We start from the raw sequence: 19,035 nt of genomic DNA, 5'->3' as shown, positions 1-19,035 counted from the left end.
TGTTCCGGTCTCTGATTGGTACAACGCCCTGCTCGTCACGCGGGGGGCGGGCGGAGGTCACGCGTCAGAGAGGGGCTGTCTGAGCTCTGATTGGTCAAAGGATATGGGGCTCCGCCCCCTTCTCGAGCTCTGATTGGTGGTACTCCCTGTCCGTCACGTGGGGGCCGCGGCCGCGCGTCAGTACGGCGGCCGCGAGGGGCTCCTCCCCCCTCCCCTCAGACGGGGCGAGGGCGGCGATGGCGCGTCCGGCGGAGGCGGCTGCGGGCGCCGCTCCGGCCCCTCCGGCCCCTCGGTGCCCTGGCCGCGGCCGGGGCTGTGAGTAGGGCCCGCACAGACATGAGGTACGGCCCGGCGGGACGGGGGCAGCGGGGGGCGCGGGCTGCGAGCGGCGGCGGTTCAGCCCAGGCCGGCGGGGGGGCAGCGCCGCCTCAGCCCCTCACGGTGCCCGGGCGTGTCGCGGTGCCAGGGCCGGCTCCTCGCCCTCGCCTCCCGGGGCGGGCGGTGAGCGATGCTGCGCCCCTCGCTGGGGCCGGCTGCCTGCCGCGGTTCCCGTACCGTGTGGCGGTGCCGCCGCGGCCATCCCTGCGCTGGGATCACCTTGGTCCCGCTGCCTCCGGCCGCCGCTGCCCGCGCCCGCTGCGCCCTGAGCCGGGGAGGGAGGCGAGCCCTGAGCCGGGAATGCCATTCCCTTGGGAGTGCTGTCCCTTAGGGCTCGGCAAAGGGCGCCGCGGAACGGGGCGATCAATGTGGCAATGTTGTCGGGGCGTGAGGAAAGGAAGCCGGTCCGTGGATGGGGCTGTGTCCCTGTGTGTGCCTCGGCTGAGCAGGGAAGGTTGTGGATGATATTCCCTGTGGATATCTTTTGTTCTGGTTCAGCTGCTGCTTTATTTGGGGTGAAATATGGGCTTTGCTTGTGGAAAACAGTATTTTCTGTGAATTCCAGCCCCATTAAGGGAAAACTCTTCCATGGCTCATCAGAGAGCATTGTTTAGTAAATAATTCCAGTTAGTGAAACAACCGGCATTCCAGGTGGGATGGTGTGGCCCTCGTTAAAACAAGAACCACTCTGTCCTCTATCTCTTCCCACTGCCCAGCTCCAAAGTGCTTTTTGTCTGGAGCTTATATGGCAATAGATATTTAAGGCAATACCTGTGGATATAAACTGAATATATATTGGAGTCACGCTCTGAATGGATGCATTTTCTTAAATCAAAAAGCCAAACTGTATTTTGGGTGTTGATGACTCTGGAGAGTGTTACTTCACAACATCTTTCCTTCTTTCTTTTACCTTTTGTTGTAGTCACCTGTAACTTCCCTTGCTGGGTATGACCTGGTGATGTTCTCACCCAGGAAACTTCCTTAGGACCCCAGGAGCAGCTGGGGCTGGGCCTGGAGGGATTTAGGTTGGGTTTTAGGGCAAGGTTCTTGCCCAGAGGGTGCTGGCACTGCCCAGGCTGCCCAGGGAATGGGCACGGCCCCGAGGCTGCCACAGCTCCAGGAGCCTTTGGCCAGCGCTGCCAGGGATGCCCAGGCTGGGCTTGCTGGGCTCTGGGCAGGGCAGGGCTGGCACTGGGGGATTCCTGGGGGTCCCTCCAGCTCAGGACATTCCATATCCTGTGATAGTTTATACCAGGGAATTGATCCCAAATTCTCCTCTCACCGTTAAAGTTTTCCCCCAGAGCCCTGTGGGAGGTGTGGGAGGAGAAGCCTTGCCTGGCTCTGTGTGCCCATGCCCAGCTGCAGCAGGGGGTACCCGCCTGTGGATGTGAGCAGGTGCCACAGGTAGAGAAACCAGCTGCATTTTCTGTTCCCTCAGAGCTCAGGGCTGTGAATCCCAGCAGGCTGAGGCAGCTCAGGCTGTGTGCCCAGCCCTGGAGTGCCCTCCCTGGCAGTGCCAGCCTGCCAGGCTCTGCTCAGCCCTGGAGTGCCCTCCCTGGCAGTGCCAGCCTGCCAGGCTCTGCTCAGCCCTGGAGTGCCCTCCCTGGCAGTGCCAGCCTGCCAGGCTCTGCTCAGCCCTGCAGAGCCCTCCCTGGCAGTGCCAGCCTGCCAGGGGTCGTGTTTCGTGCCCAGAGCATTTGTGAGCAGTTTCTGCAGTGTCTGAGGCTCAGGCTTGCCCGGAGCTGAGTGGGCTGCACCCTGCACTTGCTGCCCCACAAACCACACTCCGTTCTTTCAGCTCCTGTGGTCCCTCTCTGGTGTCCCACTGCCTTTCACTCCACATAAGGTCCTTTGCAGAGTATTTGCTGGGTTTGCTGGAGAATTTTCCGTTCTGTTCTGGTTCCTAGATGAAGGAAGGATTGGGGTCTCAGAGCCATGACCTGCAGTGCCTGTTCCCTCCCTCGCTGCTGTTTGGTGGCCTTTCCTTAATGCCTCTAATCCTGCAATTAGGATAGATTTGGAGTCAGGAAAGAATGTGAATCTAGCAGTGAAATGGTTCTGAATCATGACGTTGGGCAGCCTTTTATGGCCTTTGTACTGTAACCAGAGATTGGAATTTCAGCTTTTAGGAGGATAACACCAGGGAAAAGAGGAATAGAGGAATAAAGGGGAAAAAGTTAAGGAAAAATAAGCAATGGGTTGAGGAAGGGGGAGATCAGTGGGGTGGAAGTTTTCTGTAAGAAACCCTTCCCTGGCAGGGTGGGCAGTGCCCAGAGCAGCTGGGGCTGCCCCTGCATCCCTGGCAGTGCCCAAGGCCAGGCTGGGCACTGGGGACAGTGGGAGGTGTCCCTGCCATGGCAGGGGAGGCACTGGGTGGGATTTAAGGTCCCTCCCAGCCCAACCCAGTTGTGATTGTGCGATCAGGAGTTCCCAGCCATGGACATTTCCCCGTGCTGTGTGCAGTGGCAGAGCAGGGTGAGCCAGCAGCAGGTTGCTTTGGGGGACTCCTCTTTGGGGTGGGTCAGAGTTGTCCTGCTTAGAACCCAAGAGCTGTGAGGGCTTTGGTTTCTTTTTCCCATGGAACAAGGCAGGGGCCGCCTCAGCTGCTGTGTGTGCTGGCAGCTTGGAGCGCTCGCTGCTCTTGTGTTGGACACAGCTGCTGAACTTGGGCTGCCCCCTCCACCGCAACTTGGTTTTGTTTTTACTTGCCAAGCATGAAATTGGGGGGGGGTGGTGGACAATCAGAAACGGGCTCCAGGCTGAGAGCTGCTGATGAATGACTTGTGCACAGGAAAGCTCAGTGAGAGGTGCTAAAACCTCTGTGGGATCTGTGGCACGAGCAGTTAGCCTCTTTGAAAAGTGCACTCGGTAGAATTGAACAGGAATGTACTCGACTGCACTGGTTATTTTTGGCTGGCCTTGCCTCTGTAGGGTTTGCATTGCAGGGGGAAGGATTTGGAGCAGTGTTTGCCAGGCCCTCATCAACAACCATCAACTGTGAGGTTTGGGAGGGCACCACTGCAGGTGGTGCTGGACCCACCTGCCTGGAATGAATCTCTCTGGAGCTCTGGTGTGGCAGGGCTGGAGGTGCTCGGGCTCTGACAGAGAAATTCCAGCTCTAGCTGCAGGAAAGCACTAATTACTGATAGTAATTAGAAACTAATCTCTCCTGTGTGAACAGGGCATTGTCTGGCCCTCCAGAGGATCAGCTTCTTGACCAGAATAGAAACTTTCTATTTAATAGAAATTAAATAATTTTGAGTGGGAAGGAGTGAAGAGAGGTATCCTTGGGCATTCTCAGGAAGACAAGTTATTCTGTTTTTGATGCAAAGGGTGCATTTTTACAGCATTACCTTCACTGCAATCAGTGAAAACACAGAAAACTTGGCTGACATAGTGCATCCATGGTTTGGTTTTCTCTTATCAAACTTGCATCTGTTGGATATTATATTTTACTTTTTCATGTGCTGTTTTTAAAGTAATTGAATTAATTAGTGTTAGTGTCCAAATGGACATCTTTTCTCTGTGAACTCTGCTTTTCAACAAGTTGTGTGATAAAATATGAGTCTGGAATTGTGAAAAAATCACAATTTCAGAGTATCTGAAACCTCTGTCTGTGCTGTGTTTCTCTTCAGCAGCATTTCCAATCCCCTCTGCCTGCATTGTCCCTCATGGCTGGGTGTGCCCACAGTTGTGAGAGCTCACCTCTCCATCCTGGGAGTTGGTAAGAGCAAGGGCTTGTGGGATGGCAATCCTGGAAAATCAGGGGCCTGCTGGTAGATTCCATATTGCAGGGAAATGTATTGCTGCTAATAGTGTGGATTAGCAAATCCTAATGGCACCAGTAAAATCATTCCACTGGAGACAAGTTGTCTCAGAAGTTCAGGTTTCCCTTTGTGTTTTGGTCCTTAAGATTGCCATGATTTCAGATGATAATTTCCATGATGTTCAGACGATTGAGGGTTTCATCTCTCCCTCAGTATCTCTGAAGGATCCAGCCCTGGGCATGACTGTAAATTGCCTGTCAATGCCTGGGCAGGGGTTTGGCTGTGCATCACCTCAAGGTGCAGGTTCGTGTGCTCCACAGAAATGCACAGTTTGTAGGAAATAGTTATGGATACACAACTCATACAAAATACACAGAACACCTGGATTTAAAGCTGTGCTTCCTGAGGGGGGTTCCCATGGAGCCCCCTGGAATGGTTGGCTCCTCCCTGCAGGACTCACAGTGAGCCTCCTCTGGAGCATGTGGGTTTCTGTACTTCCATACAGAGCTGCAAACATTTACTGCATTTAAATATTCCTGTGAAGTGATCCAAGCTGCCAGAGGGCAGGGTTAGGGGGGATACTGGGAACGAGGAATTGTCCCCTGGCAGGGTGGGCAGAGGCTGGGATGGAATTCCCAGGGCCAGGTTGGGCACTGGGGCTTGGAGCCACCTGGGGCAGTGGGAGGTGGCCCTGCCATGGCAGGGGGGCAATGAAATGAGCTTGGAGGTCCCCCCCAGCCCATGCCAGCCTCTGTTGGAATCTCACCTGCTGGGAGTGGCAGCCCGGGCTTTCCAGCCTCCCTCTGGGATCCTGCAGATCCAGAGGGTGCCCATGGCAGAGCTGCTTTAGGGCAACAAGAACTTTTAGGTTTTTCCTGACAGCACCTCTGGGTCTCTCTGTTTGAGCCCTTTGAAGCGGTGGATGAGAGATGTTCAAATGCTGTCTGGTTTTGTTTTTGCTGAAGAGCCCCCAGCCATGCTGGGGGAAGGAGAAGAGGCCTCTCTTGTTTCCAGGCTGCTGCTGCTGCCAAGCACACACGGACTTTGTGTTCCTCGCCCTCCCAGCTGAGCTGCGGAGGGGAGCTCCAGCCTGGGCTGCTGGGCAGGCATTCAGCCGGGGCTGAGCTGCCTCAGCTGAGCCTGGTGAGAGGCAGCTGCACACTCAGCTTCCAGAGCTCAGCCTGAGCTTAGGAGGGCTCTCCCTCCCCATGGCAATCTTTATGTTGTGGTGCAATTTAGCACCTCTGCTTCTCTGCTGGGAACTTGCTGCTTGGATCTGAAGTGTTCACCAGACCGATCTGAGAACTGAAAATACAACTGAGCCAATTTTGTGTTAGTCACAAATTAAGCTCAGAGCTATGTTAATCATGTCTTTATGGTGATAAAGCCTTTTCTGTAACTGCAAAAATACAATTTTTGATTTCTATTACAATTTCAGATTCCCAGGCACCAGGTTGTGGGCTGGCCTGTGAACTGCAAGGTGCAATATTTAATGGTTTTTAAGTAAGTTTTGCACGTGGCCTTCAGGTGTGGACAGGTTGTGTGGGGATTCCTGTGCTTTTGGTGAGGAGGTGCAGCCAGGAGCTCAGTTACCCTGTGCAAGTTCTTATAACTTCATAAATCTTCAGGGTATTTGGGGGAAGCACAGTTAATTCTTACAGAGAATCATAAAAGCTGACAGCTTGAGAGCTGTGTTTTGTAATAAAATGCCAGTAATCTGGTCATGTACCAAATGGGATGATGTAATCCTTGAATTTCTTGAGCAAAACTCCTGACATTTTCCTTTGAGTCACATGTGAGCCCCAGCTGGATGAACTCAGCTCTCTGGAGCTCTCGGACAGACAGGCTCCTGTGTGGGGTTGGTGCTTGGCTGGTTTGCATGGACATTTGGTGGAATTCCATTTTTTAGGGGCAGTTCTGTGCCCTGCACCTCTGCTGCAGCTGCTGCCTGTGCCTGTGGGTGCTTTCCCAGCTCCCTGCCTGCAGCCAGCCCCATTCTTACCTGTTCTTTTTCCTCCCTTTTGTCCTGTATTTCTTCATTGGAATGGTCTCTTGGCTTTCAGCATTATCTGAAGGCTGGCAGGTGCTCTCTCCCTCTTACCCTTTGTATTTTGATGTTCCTGGGTTTTGTTCTGTTGGGGATTGGAAGGGCCAAGCCCAACCAGGAAAAGCTTTGGAACTGGAGCTGGGTTGTAGAGAGAACTGAAATACTTGAAAAATTTCCTTCCTTGTTCATACCTCTATTCTTCTGTGTGGGCTTGGACTGCACACAACAGAATAAGCATCAGAGAGAAGGGGCAGAGTTTGTGTTGGAGTAAAGTGGTGTGGCCTGAAGTTCCTGTAGGTGTTCAGGGAAGTCCTGCCTTTAAAGGCAGACACGTAACAAGGTTTGCCCCTGTTCTTTTCCAGCTGCTCCTTACAGTTTTTTGGTGTTTGGGTTTTGTTTTATTTTGTTTTTTTTTTTTTTGTTAAGTTCTGGTTTGTAAAATTTCTATTCAGAGGAAGAGCTCAAAGCATAAAAGTGTTAAAATATGTTTTCACATAAGGTCATCTGTACTTCAATTCATGGCAGGACATTGTGGATTTTTGAGTGTCCAAGGACAAAGTTTGGAAACAGCCATTCTCCAACTTGGAAACTTCTGTCTGTTCTGCTGTTCTGTTCTCAACCCACACTAATATAATGTGGTTATTAAAGGACAACCAGCAACCTGCTGTTTAACACAATGCATGGATTTTAGGAAGTGTGACCGAAATCTAGTTTTTGTGGATATTTGCTGCTGAGAAATGAGGTTGCTTCAAGGAAATGTTGTCAAATGAGGCTGGCATGGCCAGAGGAAGAAGGCAAATGCAGTTCATTCCTTGGGTGGGGTAGCACTCAGTGCTGTGTGGGCATCACTGAGCAGCTCCAGCTGGCTGTGCCCAGGAAGCTCTGGATTCATTGGGATCAGGGAGTCCCTCCCAGGGCTGGACATTCCCGTGGGCCCAGAGCCCTTCAGATGGCTCTGGGGGGACCAGCAGCTCTGTAATTGGTGTGGGACTGAACCACATGGATCCTCCTGTTTGGGGCTTCCTGGTCTCTGACCCCAGCCTGCGGAGCTGCCAGAAGCTGAGGCGTTATCCCTGCTCAGAATGTGCTTCCTTATCACAGCCCTTATCAGGGTAATCTAATGGAGCTGAACCGGTGCAGCATTTTCACTCCCCAGCCCCATGCTTTTTGGAGGGTGTTTAGTCATCCTTTTTGCAGAGTCAGAACTGAAGGATGGCCCATAAATCCCAGAGCTCTGCACAGTGACTGGAGAGCTCTTGTGACACAGGAATAGGAAGTTCTCCAGCTGCAGTCTGGCAGGATTGTCTGCCATGGATTGTTTGCTGCTGCTCTTTCAACTCAGTCTCTCAATCTGAGGCCACTGCTTCGAGCTCGTGCTGTCTGCAGATGATGCAAGCAGAACAATTTTGCTTTGTGAGGAGGGAGAAAGCTGCATCCTTTAGAGTCAAGGGCTCTCAGCATTACTCTGAGCTGCTGACAAATGCTATTGTGTGGCTCAAAAAATCACTGTATCTGTGTTAAATACTGGGGATATTTAACCAAAGAGTTTTGAACTTAAAACCAAAGCCCTGGGTGCCTCTCCTGTCCCCCAGCTCTCCGTGAACATGTGGTGCCCATTCCTGTTCTTCTCTCTGGTGACAGGGACAGCACCAGAGAGGGGCTGGAGCTGGGCCTGGAGGGATTTGGGTTGGATTTCAGGGCAAGGTTCTTCCCAGAGGGTGCTGGCACTGCCCAGGCTGCCCAGGGAATGGGCACGGCCCCGAGGCTGCCACAGCTCCGGGAGCCTTTGGCCAGCGCTGCCAGGGATGCCCAGGCTGGGCTTGCTGGGCTCTGGGCAGGGCAGGGCTGGCACTGGGGGATCCCTGGGGGTCCCTGCAGCTCAGGATATTCTGGGATTCTCTGATTTTAGGAAATCTGGCAAGGTTTTCTGTTAATCACACTTTTAATTTGCATACAGTCTGTGTACAGCAAAACGTGATGTGGGATCTCTGAGCCTTTGAACATCAGCATTTCCCAGAATCCCCAAATCCCTGAGGCTGGAAAAGCCCTCCCAGCCCATGGAGCCCCAGCTGTGCCCAGTGCCCTCCTTGTCCCCAGCCCAGAGCTCTGAGTGCCACCTCAGGGATGGGCACTCCAGCCCTCCCTGGCAGCTCTCTCCAATGCTGATGTGTTGTGCTGTGCTTCTTGGTCAAACTGCAGCCAAACTCTTGAGATTTCAGTTGGAGAATTCAGAATTTTTCAGGTGAACTGGCGGGGTCTGAGCTGGTTTCACTCTGCTCCCACTTGTCTCTCACGACAGACTTTGGAGTCCTTGCTGAGAGAGGAGGAGAACTGAAGGACTGAAAGGAGCAGGGGTCTGTGGGATGGCTTTGTCCTTGCTGGACTCCCCATCACTTGGGGGCAGGGGGGCAGAGCTGGGGCAGGCTGGTAGAGCTGAGGCAGGGTGGCAGAGCTGGGGCAGAGCTGGGGCAGAGCTGGGGCAGGCTGGCAGAGATGGGGGCAGGGTGGCAGAGATGGGGGCAGGGTGGCAGAGATGGGGGCAGGGTGGCAGAGCTGGGGCAGGCTGGCAGAGCTGGGGGCAGAGCTGGGGGCAGAGCTGGGGGCAGAGCTGGGGGCAGAGCTGGGGCAGGCTGGCAGAGCTGGGGGCAGAGCTGGGGGCAGAGCTGGGGCAGGCTGGCAGAGCTGGGGCAGGCTGGCAGAGCTGGGGGCAGAGCTGGGGCAGGCTGGCAGAGCTGGGGCAGGCTGGCAGAGCTGGGGGCAGAGCTGGGGCAGGCTGGCAGAGCTGGGGCAGGCTGGCAGAGCTGGGGGCAGGGTGGCAGAGCTGGGGGCAGAGCTGGGGGCAGAGCTGGGGGCAGAGCTGGGGGCAGAGCTGGGGCAGGCTGGCAGAGCTGGGGGCAGAGCTGGGGCAGGCTGGCAGAGCTGGGGCAGGCTGGCAGAGCTGGGGCAGAGCTGGGGCAGGCTGGCAGAGCTGGGGGCAGAGCTGGGGCAGGCTGGCAGAGCTGGGGCAGAGCTGGGGCAGGCTGGCAGAGCTGAGGGTAGAGCTGGGGCAGGCTGGCAGAGCTGGAGCAGGGTGGCAGAGCTGGAGCAGGCTGGCAGAGCTGGGGCAGAGCTGGGGCAGGCTGGCAGAGCTGGGGCAGAGCTGGGGCAGGCTGGCAGAGCTGGGGCAGGCTGGCAGAGCTGGGGCAGGCTGGCAGAGCCCCAACTCTGAGCTTTCCGTGCCTTGGCTGTGCTGGTGCTGGTGCTGGTGCTGGTGCTGGTGCTGGTGCTGGTGCTGGTGCTGGTGCTGGTGCTGGTGCTGGTGCTGGGCTGGGCTGGCAGAGCTCTGTGAGCCCCAGGGATGGCTGACATGGTGCTGCAAGCTCAGCCTCACAGGCTGCTCTCTGTTCTGCTGCACTCCTTGCTGCCTGGGCTCTGCTGCTGGCTGAATAATCAACTTTGTGCCCATTGTGTCTTTGGGGGTTTTGAGGACTTTTTGATGCAAGTCAGAGGCCAGGAGGGTTTTTTGACAGGTGATAAAGTTGCTGCAGTCAGGAATCACGTGAAGGTTCAGAAATCATATTGCATTTTTTCCTGCCCTCCGTGCTTCCAGCAGGAAGATGTTCCTCTGTGGCTCCAAGGAAATCAGGCCATGGTGCTGGGGCTGCTCAGTTCCTGGAGTCTCTGGAATCTCTTGTGGTGATGCCAAGTTCCGGCTTTCCCTGGATTACCTTGGTGCAATCCTGCATTAAAGCACCTGGGCTTTGCTAGGGAAACAAAGCCCGTCTGGCTGGGGCAGGGCAGCAGGTGCCTGTGTGCAGGGAATATAACCATGTGAATCTCTTCAGTTGATATGTTAAAATGAGACATTCTGCTTGGGAAGTTCAAAGCAGTGACAGAAACTGAGTCCTCCTCTTTAAAACACCCCCTTCAAAATCCTGCCAGCATGATGAATGAAAAATGCTGACTCAGTGCAGCTTTGTGCACTGAAATGAGACCCAGGGACTTGAGCACTGAAATTCTGGTGACTCTTCATTTCCTTTTGTGGGCAGGTTTATTGTGCTTTGCTATCCTTTCCCAGCTTCAGAAGGGAGGGGAAAAAAAAAAGGAAAGGGGAGAAATAAATAAATACTTATTAAACAAAAGTCCTTGAATCCTCCCCAGAGACCCTGGTGTGCAGTTCCTCTCCATGTGAGACAGCTTTTAGCTGGAGAGGTTTGGAAGGCAGTAAATGCAAGGGCAGAAGGCTGCAGGTGACCTGGATCCAGCAGGATGCAGCTTCCCAGGCTGCCTCTGCTCTGATTGAGTTCAGTGTGGCAGCAGCAGGGTCTGCTTTGTGCCAGCCATGGACAAGGGGCTGCCCTGGCTTTTCTGACACTCCCTGAATGCTGGGAGGGACCTCAGAGCCCGCCCAGTGCCAGCCCTGCCATGGCAGGGACACCTCCCACTGCCCCAGGCTGCTCCAGCCCCAGGGTCCAGCCTGGCCCTGGGCACTGCCAGGGATGCAGGGGCAGCCCCAGCTGGGGCCATTCTCCAGGATTTCTGTGAAGGAGCTGAGATCCCACCAGGAGCCAGGCTCTGGGGTGGGGAGGGGAGCTGGGAAAACACCAGGTGAGCAGAGCTGAGCAAAGGGGGAAATGGATTCCATCCCAGCTGAGGCGCTTGTCAGGGGCACACAGTGACAGGACACAGGAGATGGAGGAGCAGCAGGGCTGGGTGGGATCTTGGCAATGAGGAATTGTGCCCTGGCACAGGGTGCCCAGAGCAGCTGGGGCTGCCCCTGCATCCCTGGCAGTGCCCAAGGCCAGGCTGGGCACTGGGGCTGGGAGCACCTGGCACAGTGGATGAGCTCGAAGGTCCTTCCCAACCCAAACCATGCTGGGGTTTCAAACATTTACCTGTGGAGTTCTGTGTTATCCCTGTATATACAGCATTATGAAACCAGGTGAACACATCCCACCAGTAATTCCATCTTGCATTAGCTTGGCTTTGTCTCATTAAAGATTAAAAACTTTATTCTGTGAAGATTTAAATAGAAACAAAGCCTTGTTATGATAGAAGGAAGGAGAGCTGTTACCTAGTTAGGTGGTTTCCACCTCTTTTTTGATTTGTAGACTTCTAAAATAAACATTCCAAAGATGTGCACTTGGGTGATGTGCATGAACCTAATATTAGACTTGATTTTCCTTGTTTTTACAAGTTACATGGAGGTTTGCTGGTTTGTGTTTGAGCTAGGGGAAGGCACACACACAAATTCTTAGGTTGTCTTATTCTTGTTTTGCTGAGAAAAATTCTTCAGCTGAGGTGCCTGTTGGTCTGCAGGAGGGAGGTTGGGTCTTTTTATGGCTCTGCACATCAAGAGACCTCGAGCAGGAGCGGCTTCATCTCAGCATGGTGAGAGCCAGATCCCTGCATTGTTCTGGGGGTTACAGGGCCCAGATTTCAGACAGAGAATCCCCAAATCCCCGGGGCTGGCCCAGCCCTGCCAGCCCCTGCAGTGCCAGCTGTGCCCCATGGGCACCTTGTCCCCAGCCCAGAGCACTCAGTGCCACCTGCAGGGGACACCTGCAGGGCTGGGCACTGCAAAGCTCCCTGGGCAGCCCCTGCCAAGGCCTGAGCTCCCTTTCCATGGGCAAATTGCTGCTGCTGTCCAAGCTGAGCCTGCCCTGGCCCAGCCTGAGGCCGTTCCCTCTGCTCCTGTCCCTGTTCCCTGGGAGCAGAGCCCGACCCCCCCGGCTGTGCCCTCCTGGCAGGGACTTGTGCAGAGCCACAGGGGCCCCTGAGCCTCCTTTGCTCCAGCCCCAGCCCCTGCCCAGCTCCCTCAGGGATTCTGCAGCCCCTCCCAGCTCCCTCAGGGATTCTGCAGCCCCTGCCCAGCTCCCTCAGGGATTCTGCAGCCCCTGCCCAGCTCCCTCAGGGATTCTGCAGCCCCTGCCCGGCTCCCTCAGGGATTCTGCAGCCCCTGCCCGGCTCCATTCCCTGCCCTGGGCACTCTCCAGCCCTCCCCTCTCTTGCTGAGGTTCATGTGCAGGTGCCACTGTAGAGCTGGTTTGTTTTGTGACTGCTTCACCTCCCCAGAAGATTCCCTGGTGAACTCTTCCAAGGGACATGGCAATGTTTGTAAAGTTGCTCTGTTGGTGGGGGGAGTGTAACCACTGTGGAAAAGTCTCATGGAGGTGCTGCTCCCAAGGAGAGAGGCTGCTGGAGTCATGTCCTGGCAGATTAACAGAAGTGCACACCTGGGTGTCTGCTTATCTGCTCCTGGTTATCAGATTTGTTTTCGGCTGCCTGAGTTCTCAGAACTCAGATTTACACTGTGTTTGGATCACAGCAGTGACCAGAGTGTTCTCCTCCCACTAGGAATAGGCTAAATTACTTGGGAAAGTATTTGGCATTTGTGTCCAATTTGTCCTGTTTGAGAAATATCTCCACAGCTGGTTGCTGTAGAAGCATTATATTCCTTGCAGATTCAGTAGTTGGTGTTGGATACAGTGGGGAAGTTCTTGGCAAGGTAACTGAACAAAATGTGTGAAGTTCTTTGTCCCTGGGGACGGTGCTGGCTCCGAGCCTCCTTGCAGGGCTCCTTTATTGCTGCCTTTCAATGGCTGGCAGGAGCAGTGCTGCTGGATCTCTGACCTCTGGCACTGTCATCTGGTTACTCATATTTTTGGCCAGGCTGTTACATTTTAATGTTATGGCTCTTTATTTTTTTTTCCCCCTTAGATCTCTGTGTATCTGTTCAGTCTGCCCAGTCTAGGGAGAAGCATTTAAAAAATGAGGTTTGTGTGAGTTTGTTATGGCTCCAAACACTGAACTTTGCATTGAAACCAAATTAAATCTCACTTGCAACTGTGAGATCCTGCTTGGAACATCCATGGTTCCCCCTCAGGCTCTTTGGGTTTTTTTTTTCCTAATGCTCCATTCACATGTGATTTCTGTGTGTTACTGGGGCTTGGTACTCTGCAACTGCTGTTTTCCAAAGCAGATCAATTCTTCTGTCACACACACTCTTTTCCAGGCTTCCATTGAATTCCCATGTGCAGTTCCCTGGAATATCAAATCTAAAAGTTTTGCTTTTAGATTTTTTTTTAGATTTTTTTTTTTTTTTTGCTTTTTCTAATCAAAGCTTTTTTAGTCTTTGGGGAAAGCAGCCTGAACCCCAGGGTGTGGGCAGGGTGCCTCATGCCCTTCATGCTGGATCCCTGCAGGATTTATTAGGAATGTTCTCTCCAGGCTCTGGGGGAAGCCACGTGTGGTGTTTGCCTGTTCAGGCAGGTGTGTTTGGATGGGTCTTGATATTCTGCAGGTTTTATTGCCAAGTGGTCTAACAGCTTCCTGAGCTGCCAGCAATGAAATGAATTTCAAAGAAACTCACAGAAGACTCCAGATTCTGAAGCAGGTGAGCAAAACACAAAACTTAGTCCTCTGGTAGCCCAATTTGGGCTGCTGGCACAGGGTGCCCAGAGCAGCTGGGGCCGCCCTGGGTCCCTGGCAGTGCCCAAGGCCAGGCCTTGGAGCAGCCTGGCACAGTGGGAGGTGTCCCTGCCATGGCAGGGCTGGCGTGGGATGAGCTTTAGGGTCCCTCCCCGTGCATCCTTCTGGGATTCTGGGCTTCCTGCTGGGCTTTGTGGCCTCAGCTCTGCCATGCCCCTGTGTGGTTCAGGGATTTTGCCTCCTTTCCGTGGTGGTTGTTGGGAGTGTCTCCAGAGCTCCCTGCCAGGTTCTGGTGCACGTTATCCTGAGGTGTTGCATTTCCTCCTCAGGCTGCAGGATTTGCTCTGTTTCTTTGCCTCATTCCAACCTGATTGTCCCAGCTGGTCCCTCCAGTTCCTGAGGGATTTGAAGTGCTCTGACCCTGTCCTGGCTGCTGGCTGCCAGGATTTGGGAGGCCCTGAAAGCCTTAAACAGGAACCTTCCAGAAGGCTGAGGGAATGATCTCAGGATTGGAAGATGCTGATTTTTCTGCTGGGCCCAATTCAAAAATCTTTCTCCTTTGTTCATGCCCTGAAGGAACAAGAGGTGCTGCTTGGGTTGTTTTTCTCCTTCCTTCCTGCTCCTCAGGCATTCCAATTCCCAGCTGTCCAAGCAATGATTAAAAGGGCCATAGACAAACATACACCCCAATACTTGTGTTATTCCTTCATTTGTCCTCATTTCATTGTAGTCATTAATGAGATTCCTCAGGGCTGGAAGCCATGAGCTGTTGCCATATAGAGCTCCTGTAGCTTGAAAGTTGTCATGGATAATGTTTGCTGGAGAACTACAAATAAAAGGAGAAAAGAACAGAAGTGTGTGAGTAAATGGCCTCTTCAGTGTAGAGTGTGAGGGCATCTCTTGCTGAGGACCTTAACTGAGGATTATTTGCTGCTGCTGTTTCCTCCTTTAAACATATGAAGTGGTGCTTTTTTTACTGGATTTTTTTTTTCTTGCATAATTTGGGGTTTCCTGCCTGAAAGTTGCATCAGTCCAGCTGAACGTTTGGAGGAGTGCTGAGTGCTTGGGTTCTCAAACTGTCAGCAGCAGCATTTAATCAGATGAGAACTGAGGCATGTTCATGTAGTTCTATCTCTACAGGTACTTAATTATCAATTTCTGTCAGAAAGCAAAGTGGATTTGATGTAATAAGTGCTCCATGGGGCCTGGTCTGGCTGGTCACAGCTTGGGGACTGAACTTGTCACCTGGACAATGCTGTGGATCATCCTGGGCACCTTCAGGGCCTCTGTTGGTTCTGCTTTAGGAAATACCCAGTGCTGCACTTGGGTTGGGGCAACCCCAGGATCAGCCCAGGCTGGGATGAGCAGAGGGAGCAGCCCTGGGAGAGCTGGGCCTGCCCCAGCCCTGAGCCCCCAGCTGGGATCAGAAGAGGGTTTGGGATTGGGATTGGGATTGTGTCCCTGAGCCCCTGTCTCAGGTGATTTCCCACCTGCAGAGCTGCCCCAGCCCAGGGAGGAGCTGGAGCTGCTGCAGAGAGCCCAGAGGAGGCTCCAGGATGGGCAGAGGGATGGAGCAGCTCTGCTGGGAGGAAAGGCTGGCACAGCTGGGATTGTTCACCTGCACAGGAGAAGCTTTGGGCTGAGCTCAGGGTGGCCTTGCAGGGCCTGGAGGAGCCCCAGGAAAGCTGGAGAGAGACAATTTCCAGGGCATGCAGGGACAGCACCCAGGGAATGGCTTCACACTGAAAAATCACAGATTTAGATCAGATATCAGGAACAATTTCCTCCCTGGCAGGGTGGGCAGGCCCTGGCACAGGGTGCCCAGAGCAGCTGGGGCTGCCCCTGCATCCCTGGCAGTGCCCAAGGCCAGGCTGGGCACTGGGGACAGTGGGAGGTGTCCCTGCCATGGCTGGGGATGAGTTGATGAGTTTAAGGTCCTTTCCAAACCATTCTCTGGTTCTGTGTATTCATTTTCCACACTCACTGGTGCTTGAGTGTTATTACCCTTTCCCTTCCCCAAAGGGGAACAAGTTAATTTTGAGGCAAAAGTTCAGATTCCTTCCTCTCCAAGCAGCCAACTCTTCACCCCAGCACGTTCATTTTGGGTTTTCTCTTCACTTCAAGCACCAGTAAACACCTGTGGTACTTTCCAGGAGAATTGGCAACTTCACTGTTGATTTTGAGAAAGGCTTTTTTTTTTTGACTGATGAAGGTTTGATTGTAAGTGCTTCAGTATAGGGTGGTTTGGAATAGTTGAAATATTGACAAGTTAATTTTTCCTAAATAAATAAAATACCTTTAGGTTACACTTCTGCAGCCAAGTGACTGCCATAAACTCTTGCTTGCTGTTTCAGAAGGTGATGATTGATGAAGTTGTAGATTCATCATTAGAATGCCAGTTTTCATTTTGAGCTCTCAGCTCAGAGGGTGAATAGCCAGAGATGTATTTTTAGTGTGCAGAGGTTATTCTGGAGATGCTGGCAGTTGCCAGCTGGTGGAGAACGCTGTGCTGAGGCAGGAGCTGAGCAGTTCCTGCTGCCTGCAGTGCCAGCTGGGACAGCCCCTGCTCCCCAGGCTGTCCCCAGCCCTGCTGGGCATGGGCTTGGTGCTGCAGCAAGTGGCCCTGGAGCCATCTCCTGTTGCAGTCACAAGGCTGCTGCCAAGGCAGATTGCCCCTATTTTTAACGAGCCAGATGGAGAAATAAAGGAATCCTGCTCCACAGTCAGGAGTGGCAGCAGCTTCTGAAATCACCTGGATGAGCTGGGATTGTCTGGTTTAATGCACTGCTGCAAGTATGAGCTATAAATTGTGCCACTTGTTCCTCCTGTGCTGTAAATTGTACAAACCTTTCAGATCTGGCATTGTCAGGCACTGATCCCTGCTCCCTGTGAGCAGGGACAGGACCTGAGGGAACAGCTCGAGCTGTCTCAGGGAGGTCTGGGCTCAAGATCAGGGAAAGCTTCTCTCAAAGCTGCTGTCAAGGCAAGCCAGACCCTAAAGGAAACTCTGTCTTCAGATCATTGCTCTGTGGTGGGTGTAGCACCTTCTGAGCAGGTTTGATCTCTGCCCAGAGGTGTGAGCCTGGGAAAGCTCAGCCTTTGGGAGCTTTGACTGGAGTGCTGGGGGAGTTGGAGGACAGGGATGAGCTGTGTTGATACCAGGGAGTTGCTGTGTCCTGCCCTTCCTGCTCTTCATCATTCCTTGGCTCTCCTCTCCCTGACCTCTCTTTACTGTGTTTCATCTCTTCACTTTCCTCAGCAAAGGCAGGGAGAGAAAAAAGGTAACATCCTGGCTTGGATCAGCCCCAGGCTGTGCAGCAGGAGCAGGGCAGGGATTGTCCCTCTGTGCTGGGGTCCCTCCAGGGCTGGGCCCAGTTCTGCTCCTGCAGGAGAGCCCTGGAGGGGCTGGAGCGTGTCCAGGGCAGGGAACGGAGCTGGGCAGGGGCTGCAGAATCCCTGAGGGAGCTGGGCAGGGGCTGGAGAATCCCTGAGGGAGCTGGGCAGGGGCTGGAGAATCCCTGAGGGAGCTGGGCAGGGGCTGGGGCTGGAGCAAAGGAGGCTCAGGGGCCCTTGTGGCTCTGCACAAGTCCCTGCCAGGAGGGCACAGCCAGGGGGGGTCGGGCTCTGCTCCCAGGGAACAGGGACAGGAGCAGAGGGAACGGCCTCAGGCTGGGCCAGGGCAGGCTCAGCTTGGACAGCAGCAGCAATTTGCCCATGGAAAGGGAGCTCAGGCCTTGGCAGGGGCTGCCCAGGGAGCTTTGCAGTGCCCAGCCCTGCAGGTGTCCCCTGCAGGTGGCACTGAGTGCTCTGGGCTGGGGACAAGGTGCCCATGGGGCACAGCTGGCACTGCATGGGCTGGCAGGGCTGGGCCAGCCCCGGGATTTGGGGGTTCTCTCTGGGGATGCAGAGTTCAGGTGGCTCTGTAGGAACCAAGCTCAGTGGCAGTGAGCAGGCTCAGGCTGTGACATCCCAGGAGAACAATCTGTGGGTGTACTTGGGCACTGATTATCAGGCAGCACGGTCAAAACTTGCAAATGTGAGGCTTTTAAGGAGGAGGTTTGTTGTCACAGCTGCCTTGGCTTTCTTCTTGAATCAAACTTGAAAGGTTTTTCAGATCTATTATGTTGGGAAATCAGCATCATGTTACAGTTTTGCAATTGGATTTTTTTCCCAGTGCAAGGCTGCCCCACAACCTTGTAGCAAATTTTCCTGATTACAGGGAACTGCAAACCAGTTGACTTTTGAAGTAGCCACAGGGGAGAAATTTGTGAGCTACAGTAAACAAACCTCCCCATGCCACAGATTTGTGACTTACAGTAAATAAACCATTAGCACTAACAACAGCCTTAATGTTCTTATCCTCTGGCAGGAAAGGAATTTTTATCCTGGAAAGACGTATTAAAGCATTTCAGGACAGGAAAATTACTCTTTGCAGTGTTATTAACTGTCCAGACTTCCTGGCTCATTTAGAGAAGGATCATAACAAAGTTTTCAGAGCCAGCATGGAAAATGTCAGTGCACATGGTGCTTCTCCCCCAGCATGCATCCTCCAGAGCAGCTCCAAGTACTTTACAGTGAGCATGAGCATCCCTTCCCTGGCTGATACATGGTTTTTGTTGTTTTTTAAAGACCCTGTCTTCCATATCTAGATTTTTCCTTGGAGTTCTTGGCTTTGTGTGCACATCCTTGTTCTCTCCAGCATGGCCTGAAATGATTCCCAGCCCTTGGCAGAAATGCAGAGGAGCTGGAACTTGGGGTCACTTGGAGCCATCCTCAGTGTTCAGGGCTGCTCTGTGGGGCAGAGCTGGAGCTGAAATCTGGCTCTTGTCCCAAGAAGCTCTTGCCTTGGCTGTAGCTCTGTGTAGAGACAAACCTGAACCTCACTCTCTGCTTGCTTTGGGGAAATGTTATTCCATAACTCCTCACCCTCAAGTCCAGTGAAATCCATGGAAAGTCTTCCCTCGGTTTGTGTCTGGTTTTGCTCATTTCTTTGCTGTGTCTGAACTTGCCATTCCCACTGGTAATGCATCCAGCAGGATTATTCCTGATCTTGTATCTCAGCATTAGAAGAGAGCAGGGTTGGATGGGATGCTGGGAGAAATCCTTCCCTGGCAGGGTGGGCAGGGGCTGGGATGGAATTCCCAGAGCAGCTGTGGAGCCCCTGCATCCCTGGCAGTGCCCAAGGCCAGGCTGGGCACTGGGGCTGGAGCACCTGGCACAGTGGGAGGTGTCCCTGCCCAGGTGCAATAGGATGAGCTTTAGGGTCCCTCCAACCCAAAACATTCAGTGGTTGCTTTACCCCAGCCAGGGCTTGAAATTTTTCCAGTTGTGGTTGAGCTGCTGGAGCCTGGTTTAAGTGGAACTGCTGGGAAAGCACAGTTGGCACCTGGAAAGAAAGCTGACACTTTTTTATTTTTGTGCCATTAGAATGTA

General features: G+C 53.5%; 1 protein-coding gene across 3 annotated transcripts in view; it reads left to right on the top strand.

Annotated features, from left to right (window-relative positions):
• Positions 1–230: 230 nt before the first annotated feature.
• Positions 231–19,035, top strand: part of ITSN1 (intersectin 1) — a 116,163-nt gene continuing 97,358 nt past the window's right edge. For all 3 annotated transcript variants that reach the window (XM_054514071.1, XM_036381532.2, XM_054514072.1), the window contains exon 1: positions 231–341. The gene's annotated coding sequence lies outside the window, so the exon portion shown is untranslated. The remainder of the gene's footprint in view (positions 342–19,035) is intronic.

Source organism: Molothrus ater, chromosome 2, assembly GCF_012460135.2.
Source record: "Molothrus ater isolate BHLD 08-10-18 breed brown headed cowbird chromosome 2, BPBGC_Mater_1.1, whole genome shotgun sequence".
Lineage (NCBI taxonomy): Eukaryota > Metazoa > Chordata > Aves > Passeriformes > Icteridae > Molothrus > Molothrus ater.
Note: the sequence above shows the minus strand (reverse complement) of the source record. Positions and strands in the feature narration are given on the sequence as shown.